The following is a 17,419-nucleotide window of genomic DNA, read 5'->3' on the forward strand; positions in this document are numbered from 1 at the left end:
GTGTGTGATATTTTATTATGGCAGCTGGAGCAGACTAAGACAGTGACCTTAGAGTCTTTGAAATTTAAAAAAAAAAAAAAAATGCTTGCTTCCTTTTGGTTTTTAAGTCCTCTGTCTTAATTATTTGACTTGTGGCAACCCAGATCTCATTGATACTTCCCCATCCCACTTCCATCCTATGCCTTAGCCCTGAGTAAAAGTTTGAAAAGAAGGAAGGACATGTTTTTTTAGTCCCTGTGATGATAATTATGTGTCACCTTTACTGGGTCACAAGATTCCCAAATATTTGGTCAGGCATTACTCTGGGTGTGTCTGTGAGGGTATTTCTGAATGAGATTAACATGTGAATCAGTAGACTGAGTAAAGCAGACTGCCCTTGATAATGTGGTAGCCTTCAGCCAATCAAATGAAGGCTTGAATAGAACAGAAAGACTAAGAGAGAATGGCTACCTACCTGACTGCTGAGCTGGGACATCAGCCTCCTGCTCTTGAATTAAAACTACTCCTTCAGTTCTCCTGGGTTTCCAGCTTGCTGATTGCATATCATGGGACTTATCAGCTCCCATAATCACATGAGCCAATTCCTTAAGTAAATACTTCTCTTTTCCCCTCTCTCTCTAAAAATGATAGCAGTACTAGTGATTATTTTTATATTTATATTTACATTTATGAGAAAACAAGTTCTTATTCATCATAATTTAGGCTTGGTAAAGAAATTACTTCACATTCCAGTTACTACCTGTGAGTGTATTTTATCTTGCATGAATTTTTGGGCTGTGAAGTCACATTCTCAAATATAATCATTATTGTGATAGACTAAAGAGTTGAGCCAATTCCATTTGAATAAGAGGTAAGGTAATTTCTATCAATCATCCAAGAGAAGAGTTAGTCTTCATGATATTTATATACTTATTATTTATACAATATTTATTTGTGCTTATTATTTATGTAATACTTGCTGACACTGAGCCAAACACAATGCTAAGGGTTTATCTCTTTTGCTCCTCACCACAAACCTCTGAAATTAAAATTTTATTATTCCATTTAACAGATGAAGAATCTGAGAATTAGAAATGTTAACTCAATCCTGATCACAACTGTTAAGGGGTAGAAAGGGAGTTTGTACTCAGGGAATCTGCACCAGAGGCTAAACTCAAATGTTTAACTACTACCTATAAACTGGAACAGGAAAGGCAGACTGTAGGTAGAGAGGGCTTCTCCTCCTTCTCTTAGCTTAGACTTTGAGAGTCCACACATCTAGGTTGGTGCTCCCAGAGATGTGTATTAAAGGTAGAGTTTCCCATGTGGAAGGAGACTAGGAACTTGGAGAAAGAGCTGGAAAAAGATCTGTTAATATCCAGGCACCTACACTGCTGTGAGCCTGTGCATTCCAGAGAGCAGACTAGATTTTATAATCAGATTATCTAGATTTAGGTATGCACCACATTTATTTAACTTTGGTTATTTCCTAGCCTTAAGTACTCTCAAATATACATATTAATATTCCAAGCTTGTTTCTCATATGCTGCCAGGCACTAAGAGAAAAGAAGGATGGGCATTTTGGCCACAGTAATCACAGATGAAATGGTTCCCCTTTGAGGTCTGCATGGTTGTGGCCACCATAATCATCAATAGACCATCAAGGAGAAGGTGAGACAGGACAAATTTGGAGTCACACAATCCAGTTTACCCTTCTCCCAGGCAAGTCTCCTTTCAAAACCAACCTTAGGGAATCTGGGTTGTTTTTTTTTTAAGCTGGGGAAAGCAACATTTTCCTACTGGCCCTGATTCTTCCCCTGCTCACACTCCTCCCAACAGGTTGATGCCAAAAATGGCAACTTTCAGGGCATCATCTCCATAACTTTAGCTTTAATCCCTCTTAAGCTCACCTCTCCTGGAAGTGACATCAGTGACATCAGTCAGCTACATAGAATTCAGCGGAAAGATGAGGCAGTGAGAATGTGAGGCAGTGGGCACTTAGGCCTGGGGGTGCACTTAACAAAGTGCAAAGAACATTGAGGTGGGGGAACTAAGAAAAAACTCATCTCCCTGACAAATTGGCTCAAGCTGATTAGAGGCCAGTGCTGAAGCCCTTACCCTCATTGCATCTAAGTCTCTGTTACAGCTCAGGTAACCACCTTCTTCAGCTGCCAGCCCCTAAAAAAACATCAACAGATCTGTGTGGGGTAAAGTAGCACCATAAGAAAGATTAGGCGATTGGGTCATTATCTTCTCTTTGAGGCCTTGTTATTCTGTATACAGTTAATTCTTCACTTGTTAGATATTTACCTCCTGTCAGATACTGAAACTATTGATTGAATTATCTCTTTTTTTCTATCCAGTTCTTTCTTTTTTTTTTAATTTAATGATTTTATTTATTTTTTATTTTTTTAATATAATTTATTGTCAAGTTGGCAAACATACAGTGTGTACAGTGTGCTCTTGGTTTTGGGAGTAGATTCCCGTGATTCATCGCTTACATACAAAACCTAGTGCTGATCCTAACAAGTGTCCTTCTCAATGCCCATCACCCATTTTCCCCTCTCCCCACACTCTGTCCACCCTCAGTTTGTTCTCTGTATTTAAGAGTCTCTTATGGTTTGCCTCCCTCCCTCTCTGTTTGTAACTATTTTTTTCCCCTTCCCTTCCCCCATGGTCTTCTGTTTCTCAAGTTCCACATATGAGTGAAAACATATGATATCTGTCTTTCTCTGACTGATTTATTTCACTTAGTGTAGTATTTTCCAGTTCCAACCACGTTGCTGCAAATGGCAGGATTTCATTCTTTCTCATTGCCAAGTAGTATTCCATTGTATATATAAACCACATCTTCTTTATCCATTCATCAGTTGATGGACATTTAGGCTCTTTCCATAATTTGGCTATTGTTGAAAGCTCTATAATAAACATTGGGGTACATATGCCCCTATGTATCAGCACTAGTGTATCCTTTGGATAAATTCCCAGTAGTGCTATTGCTGGGTTGTAGGGTAGTTCTATTTTTAGTTTTTTGAGGAGCCGCCACACTGTTTTCCAGAGTGGCTGCACCAGTTTGCATTCCCACCAACAGTGCAAGAGGGTTCCCATGTCTCCACATCCTCACCAGCATCTGCTGTTTCCTGAGTTGTTAATTTTAGCCACTCTGACCGGTGTGAGGGGGTATCTCATCATGGTTTCCCTTTGCATTCCCTGATGATGTTTGATGTTGAACATCTTTTCATGTGTCGGTTGGCCATCTGGCTGTCTTCTTTGGAAAAGTGTCTATTCATGTCTTCTGCCCATTTCTTCACTGGATTGTTTTTGAGGTGTGGAGTTTGGTAAACCCTTTAGAGATTTTGGATACTAACCCTTTGTCCAATATGTCATTTGCAAATATCTTTTCCCATTCTGTCAGTAGCCTTTTAGTTTTGTTCATTGTTTCCTTTGCAGTGCAGAAGTTTTTATCTTGATGAGGCCTCAATAATTCATTTTTGCTTTTAATTCTCTTGCCTTTGGAGATGTGTCGAGCAAGAAATTGCTGCGGCTGAGGTCAGAGAGGTTTTTCCTGCTTTCTTCTCTAGAGTTTTGATGGTTTCCTGTCTCACATTTAGATCTTTCATCCATTTTGAGTTTATTTTTGTGTATGGTGTAAGAAGGTGGTCTAGTTTCATTCTTCTGCATGTTGCTGTCCAGTTCTCCCAGCACCATTTGCTAAAGAGACTGTCTTTTTTCCATTGGATACTCTCCTGCTTTGTCAAAAATTAGTTCTCCATACATTTGTGGGTCCAATTCTGGGTTCTCTATTCTATTCCATGGGTCTATGTGTCTGTTTTTGTGCCAATACCATACTGTCTTGATGATTACAACTTTGTAGTAGAGGCTAAAGTCTGGGATTGTGATGCCTCCCGCTTTGGTTTTCTTCTTCAATATTATGTTGGCTATTCGGGGTCTTTTATGGTTCCATACAAATTTTATGATTGTTTGTTCTAACTTTGAGAAGAATGCTGGTGCAATTTTGATTGGGATTGCACTGAAAAGCAGATTGCTTTGGGTAGCATTGACATTTTAACAATATTTATTTTTCCAATCCACGAGCATGGAATGTTTTCCATTTCTTTGTGTCTTCTTCAATTTCCTTCATAAGTTTTCTATAGTTTTTAGCATACAGATCTTTTACATCTTTGGTTAGGTTTATTCCTTGGTATTTTATGGTCCTTGGTGCAATTTTATTTTTGGGACAGAGAGAGACAGAGCATGAACGGGGGAGGGGCAGAGAGAGAGGGAGACACAGAATCGGAAACAGGCTCCAGGCTCCGAGCCATCAGCCCAGAGCCTGACGCGGGGCTCGAACTCCCGGACCGCGAGATCGTGACCTGGCTGAAGTCGGACGCTTAACCGACTGCGCCACCCAGGCGCCCCTCCTTGGTGCAATTTTAAATGGGATTAGTTTCTTGATTTCTCCTTCTGTTGTTTCATTATTGGTGTATAGAAATGCAACCGATTTCTGAACATTGATTTTGTACCCTGCAACTTTGCTGAATTCATGTATCAATTCTAACAGACTTTTGGTGGAGTCTTTCAGGTTTTCCATGTAGAGTATCATGTGGTCTGTGAAAAGTGAAAGTCTGACTTCTTCTTTGCTAATTTTGATGCCTTTTATTTCATTTTGTTGTCTGATTGCTGATGCTAGCACTTCCAAAACATGTTAAACAACAATGGTGAGAGTGGACATCCCTGTCGTGTTCTTGATCTCAGGGGGAAAGCTCTGTTTTTCCCCATTGAGGATGATATTAGCTGTGGGATTTTCATATATGGCTTTTATGATGTTTAGGTATGTCCCTTCTATCCCTACTTTCTTGAAGGTTTTTATTAAGAAAAGATGCTGTATTTTGTCAAGTGCTTTTTCTGCATCTATTGACAGGATCATATGGTTCTTATCCTCTCTTTTATTAATGTGATATATCACATTGATTGATTTGCAAATACTGAACAGCCCCACAGCCCAGGAATGAATCCCACTTGATCATGCTGAATAATTCTTTTTGTATGCTGTTGAATTCAATTTGCTAGTATCTTGTTGAGAAATTTTGCATCTATGTTCATCAGGGATATTGGCCTGTAATTCTCCTTTTTTGTGGGGTCTCTGCCTGGTTTGGGAATCAAGGTAATGCTGGCTTCATATAATGAGTCTGGAAGTTTTCATTCCCTTTCTATTTTTTGGAACAGCTTGAGAAAGACAGGTATTAACTCTGCTTTAAATGTCTGGTAGAATTCCCCTGGGAAGCCATCTGGCCCAGGACTCTTATTTTTTGGGAGATTTTTGATAACTGATTCAATTTCTTCACTAGTTATGGGTCTGGTCAGATTTTCTATTTCTTCCTGTTTAAATTTTGTTAGTGTGTGAGTATCTAGGAATTTGTCCATTTCTTCGCATATACTTTTTCATACTATTCTCTCATAATTGTTTGCATTTCTAGGGATTTGTTGTGATAAGTCCATTTTCATTCATGGTTTTATCTCTTTGGGTCCTCTCTCTTTTCTTTTTTGAGAAGTCTGGCTAGAGGTTTATCAATTTTATTTTTTCAAAAAACCAACACTTGGTTTCATTGATCTGTTCTACTGAGTTTTTTTGGATTATATATTGTTTATTTCTGCTCTGATCTTTATTATTTCTCTTCTTCTGCTGGCCTTGAGGTTTCTTTGCTGTTCTGCTTCTAGTTCCTTTAGGTGTGCTGTTAGATTTTGTATTTGGGATTTTTCTTATTTCTTGAGATAGGCCTGGATTGCAATGTATTTTCCTCTTAAGACTACCTTTGCTGCATCCCAAAGCATTTGGACTGTCGTGTTTATTTTCATTTGTTTCCATATATTTTTTAATTTCTTCTCTAATTGCCTGGTTGACCCATTCTTTCTTTAGTAGGATGTTCTTTAACCTCCATGCATTTGGAGGGTTTCCAAACTTTTTCCTGTGGTTGATTTCAAGTTTCATAGCATTTCAATCCCAAAATGTGCATGGTATGATCTCAATTCTTTTATATTTATCGAGGGCTGTTTTGTGACCCAGTATGTGATCTATCTTGGAGAATGTTCCACGTGCACTCGAGAAGAATGTGTATTCTGCTGCTTTAGGATGAAAAGCTCTGAATATATCTGTCAAGTTCATCTGGTCCAGTGTATCATTCAGGGCCATTGTTTCTTTCTTGATTTTCTGCCTAGATGATTTTGTGCCTTTCTTGATTTTCTGCCATTGCTGTTAAGTGGAGTATTAAAGTCTCCTGCAATTACCACATTCTAATCAATAAGGTTGCTTATGTTTGTGATTAATTGCCTTATATATTTGGGTGCTTCCAAATTGGGTGTGTAAACATTTATAACTGTTAGCTCTTCTTGATGGATAGACCCCATAATTATGATATAATGCCCTTCTTCATCTCTTGTTACAGCCTTTAGTTTAAAATCTAGCTTGTCTGATGTAAGTATGGCTACTCCAGCTTTCTTTTGACTTCCAGTAGCATGATAGATGGTTCTCCATCCCCTCACTTTCAATCTGAAGGTGTCCTCAGGTCTAAAATGGGTCTCTTCAGCAGTAGCACTGCTAGGAATTTACCCAAGGGATACAGGAGTACTGATGCATAGGGGCACTTGTACCCCAATGTTTATAGCAGCACTCTCAACAATAGCCAAATTATGGAAAGAGCCTAAATGTCCATCAACTGATGAATGAATAAATTGTGGTTTATATACACAATGGAGTACTACGTGGCAATGAGAAAGAATGAAACATGGCCCTTTGTAGCAACGTGGATGGAACTGGAGAGTGTGATGCTAAGTGAATTAAGCCATACAGAGAAAGACAGATACCATATGTGTTCACTCTTACGTAGATCCTGAGAAACTTAACAGGAACCCATGGGGGAGGGGAAGGGAAAAAAAAAGAGGTTAGAGTGGGCGAGAGCCAAAGCATAAGAGACTCTTAAAAACTGAGAACAAACTGAGGGTTGATGGGGGGTGGGAGGGAGGGGAGGGTGCGTGGTGGGTATTGAGGAGGGCACCTGTTGGGATGAGCACTGGGTGTTGTATGGAAACCAATTTGACAATAAATTTCATGTATTTAATAAATAAATAAATAAATAAATAAAATGGGTCTTTTATAGACAGCAAATGGACGGGTCTTTTTTTTTTTTTTATCCATTCTGATACCCTGTGTCTTTTGATTGGAGCATCTTGTCCATTTACATTCAGTGTTGTTAGTGAAAGATATGGATTTAGAGTCATTGTGTTACCTTTAGGTTTCATGCTTGTAGTGATGTCTCTGGTCTTTTGTGGTCCTTGCAACATTTCACTCAGAGTCTCCCTTAGGATCTCCTGCAGGGCTGGTTTAGTGGTGAACTCTTTCAGTTTTTGTGTCTGGGAAAACATTTATCTCTCCTTCTATTCTGAATGACAGGCTTGCTGGATAAAGGATCCTTGGCTGCATATTTTTCCTATTAAGTACATTGAGTATTTCCTGCCACTCCCTTCTGGCCTGCCAAGTTTCAGTAGATAGGTCTGCTACTAGCCTTATGTATCTACCCTTGTAAGTTAGGGTCCATTTGTCCCTAGCTGCTTTCAGAATTCTCTCTTATCTTTGTATTTTGCCAGTTTCACTATGATGTGTCGTGCAGAAGATAGATTCCTGTTACATCTGAAGGGAGTTGTCTGTGCCTCCTGGATTTCAATGTCTGTTTCCTTCCCCAGATTGGGGAAGTTGTCAGCTATGATTTGTTCAAGTACACCTTCCACCCCTTTCTCTCTCTCTTCTTCTTCTGGAACTCCTATGATATGGATAATATTATGTTCCATTGAATCACTTTGTTCTCTAATTCTCCCCTCATGGTCCAGAATTTTTTAATCTTTTTCTCAGCTTCATCTTTTTCCATAATTTTATCTTCTTTTTCACTTATTCTCTTCTCTGCCTTTTCAATCTTTGCTGTCACCGCATCTAGTTTATTTTGCACCTCATTTACATTTTTTAATTCATCATGACTATTTTTTAGTTCCTTGATCTCTGCAGCAATAGATTCTCTGCTGTCTTCTATGCTTTCTTCAAGCCCAGCGATTAATGTTATGACTATTATTATAAATTCTTGTTCAGTTATATTGTTTATATCTGTTTTGATCAATTCTTTAGCTGTCATTTCTTCCTGGAACTTCTTTTGAGGGGAATTCTTCCATTTCATCATTTTGGCTAGTGTTTTAAAAGCTTGTTATGTGCCCTACACCTGCTAGCACTACTATATTAAAGAGGGGTCATACACTGTCCAGGGCCTGGCCCTTCAGGAGGTGGTTTTTGGAGTGTGTTACTTGCTCTTTGTTGTTGTGACTTTGGTTGCTTTATCTCCCTACTCATAGTGTATTTCACATATTTGTATGAGTATTACAAAGTGATCCAGTCTCTCTGGACCACACCTAGCAGTATGTTAAAAGAGCTGGAATCCTGTTGTTACCACTGACATTATAAATTGACTTTGGAAACTATTCCAGGAAAATAACACACAAGGAAAATAATAGTACTGTTTCATAGCATTTTCATATGCAATCTGTTTCGAGCTGCTGTTCTTATTAGCAGAAAAAGTCAGAAAGAACTGAAATGGCCAACATGTTAATAGGAAGGAATATTATATGGCTACTAATGTATAGGAGAGGGTTGAGTTGTGGCCACTCAGAAGATATGCCACTCAGAACCTCACACTATTATTTGGGATACCGGTCTTTTTAGATACAATTAAGATGCATCAAGATGAGATCATCTGGATTAGGATGGGTCCTATATTTAATGACAAGTTCCCTTGAAAGCATCAGAAAGAAGATAGAAACACAGAAGGCCAAATGAAGATTGGAGTTATGCTGCTCCAAGGCAGTGAATGCCAGGAGCCACTCAGATCTGAAAAAGGCAAGGAAAGATTCTCCCCTACAGCCTTCAGAGAGAGACACCTTGATTTTGGACTTCTAATCTCCAGACCTGTGAAAGCATAAATTTCTGTGTTTTAACCCATTCAGTTTGTGGTAATATGTGACAGCCACCCTAGGAAACAAATGCATATTATAAGGAAATAGATAATGTTGGAAACTGAGTAGATGATAATATTAAATGAAAAAAAAAAACTGCAGGACTCAAAGTAGTCAATATGTGTTTATAATAAAAAAACATGAATGTATATCAAAGAGAAGATATACACTACTTAATTTTCATGTTTCTTTTAGTAAAGTTGTTTGAATGAATAAAATGTATTTTATATGTTAAAAATATAACAAGTAACATGGACTGTTAAAAGAACCTGAAAATAAAGTCCATTCCATGTAGCAGCAGAGCCAGCCTAGGACCCAGGCTATTTTTCACTCTGGTCAATTTGATTTTTTTGGTTTTTGATCCCATAAATATTGCCTCATGAATCCATTTTTAAAACTCAAGTACGTACCAAAACCTTACCCACCTGTACCTGCTTCTCTGTGATGGCCTCTTGCTTATCTTTCAGAGCAGATTTACCCCTCTTGGTCCAGATATTCTCAGCCTTTGTCTTTAGCCAAACCAAATACTCTCTCACAAGAAGGAAACTTTGTGTACTGTTGCTGGAATGTAAATTGGTGTAGCCACTATGGAAAACAGTATGGAGGTCCCTCAAAAAATTAAAATAGAAATACCATACTATCCAATAATTCCATTACTAGGTATTTATCTGAAGAAAATGAAAATACTAGTTCACAAAGAAGGTGTGGAATACAATGGAATATTACTCGGCCATCAAAAAGAATGAAATCTTACCACTTGCAATGACATGTATGGAACTAGCTAAGCAAAATAAGTCAATTTGCTAAGCAAATTATTTGCTAAGCAAAATAAGTCAATAAGAGAAAGACAAACATCATATGATTTTACTCATATGTGGAATTTGAGAAACAAAACAAATGAACATATGGGAAGGGGTGGGAGGAGAGGGAAACAAACCACATGAAACTCTTAATGATAGAGAACAAACTATGGGTTGACAGAGGGAGGTAGATAGGAGATAGACTAGATGGGTGACTAAAGACAGCACTTGTGATGATCACTGGATGTTGTATATAAGTGATGAATCACTTAATTCTACTCCTGAAACCAGTATTGCACTGTATGTTAGCTAAAATGTAAATAAATAAATAAATAAATAGATAAATAAATAAAGAAGAAGAAGATACTAATTCAAAAACATGTATCTACCCCTATGTTTATTGCAGCATTATTTACAATAGCCAAGATATAGAAGCAACCCAAATATCCATCAATAGATGAATGGATAAAAGAAGTTGTGGCATATATATATATATATATATATATATATATATATGGAAATATTACTCAGCCATTAAAAAAAAGAATGAGATCTGCCATTTGTGACAACATGGATGGACCTAGAGTGATTTCATTTATCTGTGGAATCTAAAACACAAAACAAACGAATAAACATACAAAAAGCAGGAAGAGACCCATAAATACAAAAGACAAACTGATGGTTGCCAGAGGAAAGGGGGATGGGTGCAGGGGCAAAATAGATGAAGGGGAATTGGAGATACAGGCTTCCAGTTATGGAATGATAATTCATAGGGATAAAAAGCACAGCATCGGGAATATAATCAATGGTAATCAATAACGTTGTGTGGTGACAGATGGTAACTACACTTATGGTGAGCACAGCATAACCATAGCATAATGTAGAGTTGTCCAATCACTATGCTGTACACCTAAAACTAATGTAACATTGTGCATCAACTTCATTTAAAAAAAATACATAAATATGTATATTATACTAGTTTGAAAAAATATATATTCTCTTACAAACTCTATTACCTCCTTAGTCACTAGCCCCCACCCTCCTCTTCCTAAAAGCCATAAGTAAAGGTAAGGCAGAAAGCATATTATTTTTATATGAAATTTATTATCAAATTGGTTTCCATACAACACCCAGTGCTCATCCCAAAAGGTGCCCTCCTCAATACCCATCACCCACCCACCCACCCCTCCCTCCTACCCCCATCAACCCTCAGTTTGTTCTCAGTTTTTAAGAGTCTCTTAAAAGCATATTATTTTTTAACCTATTACCTGATTAGTTTAATTTTTTTTAACGTTTATTTATTTTTGAGACAGAGAGAGACAGAGCATGAGCAGGGGAGGGGCAGAGAGAGAGGGAGACACAGAATCGGAAGCAGGCTCCAGGCTCTGAGCCATCAGCCCAGAGCCCCACGCGGGGCTCGAACTCACGGACCGCAAGATCATGACCTGAGCTGAAGTCGGACACTTAACTGACTGAGCCACCCAGGCGCCCCATATTACCTGATTAGTTTAAATAGTTCACAGGTGCCTGGGTGGTTCAGTCAGTTAAGTCAGACTTAGATGAATGGATAAAAGAAGTTGTGGCGCATATATATATATATATATATATATATATATATATATATATTATAATGAAATATTACTCAGCCATAAAAAAGAATGAGATCTGCCATTTGTGACAACATGGATGGACCTAGAGTGATTTCAGTCTCAGCTGTGAGACTTCAGCTCAGATCATGATCTCACAGTTCGTGGGTTCGAGCCCTGCATTGGGCTCTGCACTGACAGCTAAGAGCCTGGAGCCTGCTTTGAATTCTGTGTCTCCCTCTCTCCCTGCCCCTCCACCTCTCTCTCTCTCTCTCTCTCTCTCTCTCTCAAAAATAAATAAACACTTAAAAAATTTTTAAATAGTTCACAGAAAGTGATAATTTGCAGTTGGCTATGTAACTATACACAAATCTCTAGTGAACCATTTAAGTCTTACTTAATTCAACTAAATGTGCCTATATAAAAAGTCAGTATCTATTTAACCTTTCTATTTCATACACCTATTTCAAATATTTTTTTAAGAGGCTCTGAACTGTCAGCACAGAGCCTCAGATGGGTCTTGAACTGAGAAACTGGGAGATCATGACCTGAGCCAAAACCAAGAGTCAGATCCTTAACCAACTGAGCCACCCAGATGCCCCTCTTTCAAATATTTTAACCTATTTTATTCATTTTTTTTTTAATTTTTTTTTTCAACGTTTATTTATTTTTGGGACAGAGAGAGACAGAGCATGAACGGGGGAGGGGCAGAGAGAGAGGGAGACACAGAATCGGAAGCAGGCTCCAGGCTCCGAGCCATCAGCCCAGAGCCTGACGCGGGGCTCGAACTCACGGACCGCGAGATCGTGACCTGGCTGAAGTCGGACGCTTAACCGACTGCGCCACCCAGGCGCCCCTATTTTAACCTATTTTAATAAAAAGACTTAACCATCCTATTTCATAATATTAAATATTATGTAGGATTTTCAATACCCCATTCTATGTATGTCACTTAATACTTTTCAAAGTTTGTATAGATTTTTGCTCACTTGACACAAAGTATCATAAAGAAAATAAGGCAGGTAATTTTTATTGCCATCTTTTAAGTGAGAAAATTGTGATCCAAGATTAAGTGACTTTTGCAAAATTATAGAGCAAGTTAGTAGCAGAGCCAGAACCAAAACCAGCCTAGTCCTATTTCCAAAGGTCCACATCATAACATACTTTCCTTTATCTCCCTCAAAATCATTCTACACCTTTGAAAAGTAAAAAAACAAGGAATAAAACAGTATATATAACATACAATTGTATTTTTAAAAAAAAGAAAAATTAGGATCTACATCCATATTTTTTTTAGATATGTACAAAGAAATGCTAGAAGAAGAAACAAAAAAACAAATAGCAGTGGCCAGTACTTGGGAGAGTACTTGGGAAGGAACTTGCTAGATGGTAGATAAGAATAGAAAGTTCTTCACATTAAAGCGTTTTCATACTTTTTAAAAAACTATATGACTGTCCTGCATATTCAGAAAATTAAATATGTTCTTGGGGCACCTGGGTGGCTCAGTGGTTAAGTGTCCAACTTCGGCTCAGGTCATGATCTCACGGCTCGTGAGTCCAAGCCCTGCACCGGGCTCTGTGTTGACAGCTCAGAGCCTGGAGCCTGCTTCATGTTCTATGTCTCCCTCTCTCTGCCCCTCCCCCAGCTCATGCTGTCTCTCTCTGTCTCTCAAAAATAAACATTAAAAAAATTTTTTTTTTCATTAAATATGTTCCTAAATAAACATAAAAAAAAAAAAGGTTTGGCACTTCTTTAAGTAGTTAGAGTCACCTGCAAAGCCTAGTTCTTGAGCTGAGAATCAGGAATCAGGAGAGGCTACCTGTTTTGCAATTTGATATATGAAAGACACTGGTTTCTAACACTACTGGCTCTCCCCTCCCACATCTCACACTTAATTAATAGCCACAATAACTAGCACCTGCTCACTATATGCCATGAACTTTTTAAGTGTTCATACATGTTAGCACCATTTAATCCTCACAACAAACCTATGAAGTAAATACATTATTATCCTCATTTTACAGATGAAGAAAGTAAGGCACAGGAAAGACAGTTTGCCCAAGGTCAAAGTTGGCAAACCAAGATATGAACTTGGGTATTACGGCCCCAGGGTTCACACTCTCAAACACCGTCCCACACTCCCTCTCACTTATATAGCAAAATTACCTAATTGGGTTTAAGCTTTGTTTTTCAAAACAAAACAAACAATTTTTAAAAATGCTTTGTAGGGTAGGGGGGAGAAGGGAAAGTGGGTGATGGGCATTGAGGAGGGCACCTGTTGGGATAAGCACTGGGTGTTATATGGAAACCAAGTTGACAATAAATTATATTTCATACAAAAAATGCCTTGTAAAAATCCATGTGTTTCTCGGGAAGATTAATGGGTCATGTCTTTTAGTCATTGTCTTTAACACTTCTGAAATAGCTAATTGTCACCTAGGAAACCATGAAATCCACAAATGGGACAGAACAGTAATGAGTACTAAGAGGGGAGGGAGTAGATCCTCAGAATGTTCCAGAGCAATGGGTACCTGCTGGGAGGAGGCTGCTATCCACAGTCAGACCAAATGTTAAGGGAGATTTGGAATGGGCAGGGTGGCTCTTTTAGCATAACAAGCCAATTTTAGCAGCTTTCCAGCTTGGCAATGGATTGGGAAGGGTGAGCAAAATTCTCAGACAACACTTTGAAAGTGATCAAAGACACGGAGTGGCTTCCTTTCAGAAAAACCACCCATTCCTTGGGATCCAGCTGAGGCTGCTGGTAACCAAGAGCTTGGCATATCCATATAAGTCATCTGATAGAACCACAAGCTTGTATTTATATCTACACTGAAGGATACCTGCCAAGCTGTCTTTGTCATCACTGGTACAGTTGAAAAGGAATACCTCCTGCTCTTTCCCTCTGCAGTGAGCTGAGCAATGATACTGCTAAAACAGGTGCCAAAGTCCTGTGTCCTTTCTTCTCTTTCTACATCCACCTCTACCCTTCAGCTCTGATGCTTGCCTTTCTGCCCACCCTCTTTGCTATGTCTATTTCTTCCTTCCTCTAATTCTCGAGACTGAATCCAAGTTTATTCAACAAATCTTTATTTCATGGCCTCTTACCTGAATGGCTCATTCTATGTGTTATAAGGGATATAAGAACATGAACTCCAGCCCCAGTCTGTCTAGGTTCAGATCCTAGCTTTACCACTTAATAGCTATGGGACAATTGGGCAAGTTATTTAACCCCTTTGTATCTGTTTTGTCATCTCCAAAATAGAGATAATAGGGGTGCCCGGATGGCTCAGTCAGCTGAGCATCCAACTTCGGTTCAGGTCATGATCTCACAGTTTGTGAGTTCAAGCCCCACATTGGGCTCTGCTCTGACAGCATGGAGCCTGCTTGGGATTTTCTCTCTCTCCCTCTCTCTCTGCCTCTATCCCACTCAAGCACTCTATCTCTCTCTCAAAATAAAGTTTAAAAAAGGGGGGAGCATAGGGGTTTTATACACTGCGATCCTATCACACAATGGAATACTAAATCTCTAATAAGAATGAGGCAGCTCCATATGAGCTAATAAGAACAATCATCCAAGATTAATTAATTTAAAAAATTTTGGCACAGCATGTGTAGTGTATGTATGCTATCACTTATATAAGAGAAAGAAAAGCTTAATATCAAAGATTACCTCTGGAAGTACAAACAAACTGGGAACAGTGGTGGCCTCTGGGCAGGAAACCAGAAGTGGAAAAAAAGATATTTTTTTCCATGAATATCCTTTTGTAACATTTGAATTCTGTTCCATAAATATAAAACTTGAGTATCACTTTTAAATGGTCTACATGTACACATGTGCAAACACATACATGTAAAAGAGTGGAATCACCTGCACAAAGCTCCTCAATCCCTTCTAAGCCCCTTTCCAGAAGCAGAACAACTCTGTCCTTGTCCAGCCCATCCACCCCTGCAATTGCCCAGAGTAGCCTAATTTCATCTCTCCACCTCACCCCAACCTCTTCATTCTATTTGACCACAGAAGAGCATTACCCCTATTGCTGCTCTCCTTAGCATCCCTAACTTATAAAATATCTGTTCTATGTTATATTCTCTCAGAACCCAGTAAAACAAATCAACGAACTCCAGCTAAAGTTACCCTTCCCAGATATATTTGCATATTAACAGTGAATTTCAGCCAGAGAGTGACTGATTTTAGAGCAAGTGAAGCAGAATCATATTGCAGTGAAAAGAACACCACACTTGAGGGTCAGGAGACCTTGATCTTATTCAGGCTATGTGATTCAGGGCAAATCACTTCACCTCTCTGGGTCTTGATTTCCTTAACTTAAAAAAAAAGTGAGGGGGAATATAAGAGATGATCTTTCCAGATCTAACACTGTAAAATCCCACCATACAATGCTGCTTCTCAGATTGCCATCCCCTGAACTTGATGTGTACCGTGTGTGTTCAATAGCACTGTCCGAAAGAAATTCAATGTGAGCCATATATGTCACTTTAAACATTCTAGTAGCTCCACAAAAAAAGTAAAAAGAAACAGTTGAAGTTAATTTTAATAGATTTTATTTAACCCAATATATTCAAAATATTATAATTTCAACATGCAATCAATACAAAAATTATTGAGTTTCCATTCTTTTTTTTAATACTAAGTCTTCAAAATCCAGGTGAGCATTTTACATTTACAGAACATCTCGATTTGGACCACCTATATTTCAAGTGTTCAAAAGCCACACGTGGCTAATGGCTACCATACTGGACAGCACAGGTATAGGCCTAACAAGGATGTCCTCTCTTCATTTCTGACCTCGTTAAGCCCAAAGTTGAAGACTGATTTAATACAAGCCTCCATCCTTAGAAAAGGTCAAAGTCATCAGAGCAGTTTTGGTTCTGAGTTCCTTGTCTGACTGGGAAGGTAGCTGGGGCTGGTTACCAGACAACATTGCAGAGTTCAAGACAAACATAAAACAGAGAACCAAAAAGCCTATAAGCAGAATAATATGAAGGAACTTCAGGGGACAGACAGAAAAATGAACTGGGCATAGTTGAGTCTTCTTTTTACTCAGGGTTTTCACAATACAAAACACACTGTAAGCACACAGACATTTTGTCATGGCAGCTATATCAGCTCATTAGTTTAAACACCTCTGAATACCTTCAAATTCCCAGGTGTTCAGCTAAGCAATGGAGAAATAGCTACCACTCACAAGAGTTCTTATTTGAGGCAGCATGCCAAGCACTAGGTAAGGAGGCTCTCATTTGCTCCACCAAAAGTCCCTATGAGATAATAACTCACTAACAGATGAGGACACTAAGGCTGAAAAGGATAAGTCACTTTCCAACAGTCACACACCTAGTGAGTGGTACAGCAGGAATCCAAACTTGATTCTTAAACACTGCCACAAGCCACACTCTCCAGCTTCAAAGGCTTCAAAGGGCTCACAGTTACTGGAGGCAAGAGGATTTCACAATTATAAGGCCATAGGGTCACTACCACAGAAAGGACATGAGATAGGGGCCTGGAAGCAGAGGACATAGGGAAAGGATTCCCAAAGGTAACCCTTGAGTAAGTCTAGAATTGAGCTGGCCAAAAAGTGGGAGCTGGACCTTCCAGAGGGAAGCGAAGGAGCCAAGGTGTGAGGAAGCATGCAATGTTCAGAAACCTGTGACTGGCTCAGCAGCTGGAGGGCAGTGTGAGTAAGGAACAGAGACCCCACATGAAAGAGGAGGTGTTAGCCAAAACTAGTGCATAAGGGGATTTAAATTTAAGAAGAAATCCCATGTGAGCCATGGGAAGCCATTAAAGAGTTTTATCTAGGGTAGTGAAAGGGACCGGATTTTTATTTTCAGAAATAATTCCAACAGAGATCTCACCTTGTCTCCTTTCCTCTCCCCAAGGGTCTTAACTATTTAAAAGCCCAAACATAAAAGCACAGATTTGTTTCCTACAGAGTTGGACACACCCTAGGGATTTATCTCCCAATGACCTGTGAGGTTTACTTAGTCTA

This window comes from Lynx canadensis, chromosome B4 (assembly GCF_007474595.2).
Source record: "Lynx canadensis isolate LIC74 chromosome B4, mLynCan4.pri.v2, whole genome shotgun sequence".
In the NCBI taxonomy this organism is placed as follows: domain Eukaryota; kingdom Metazoa; phylum Chordata; class Mammalia; order Carnivora; family Felidae; genus Lynx; species Lynx canadensis.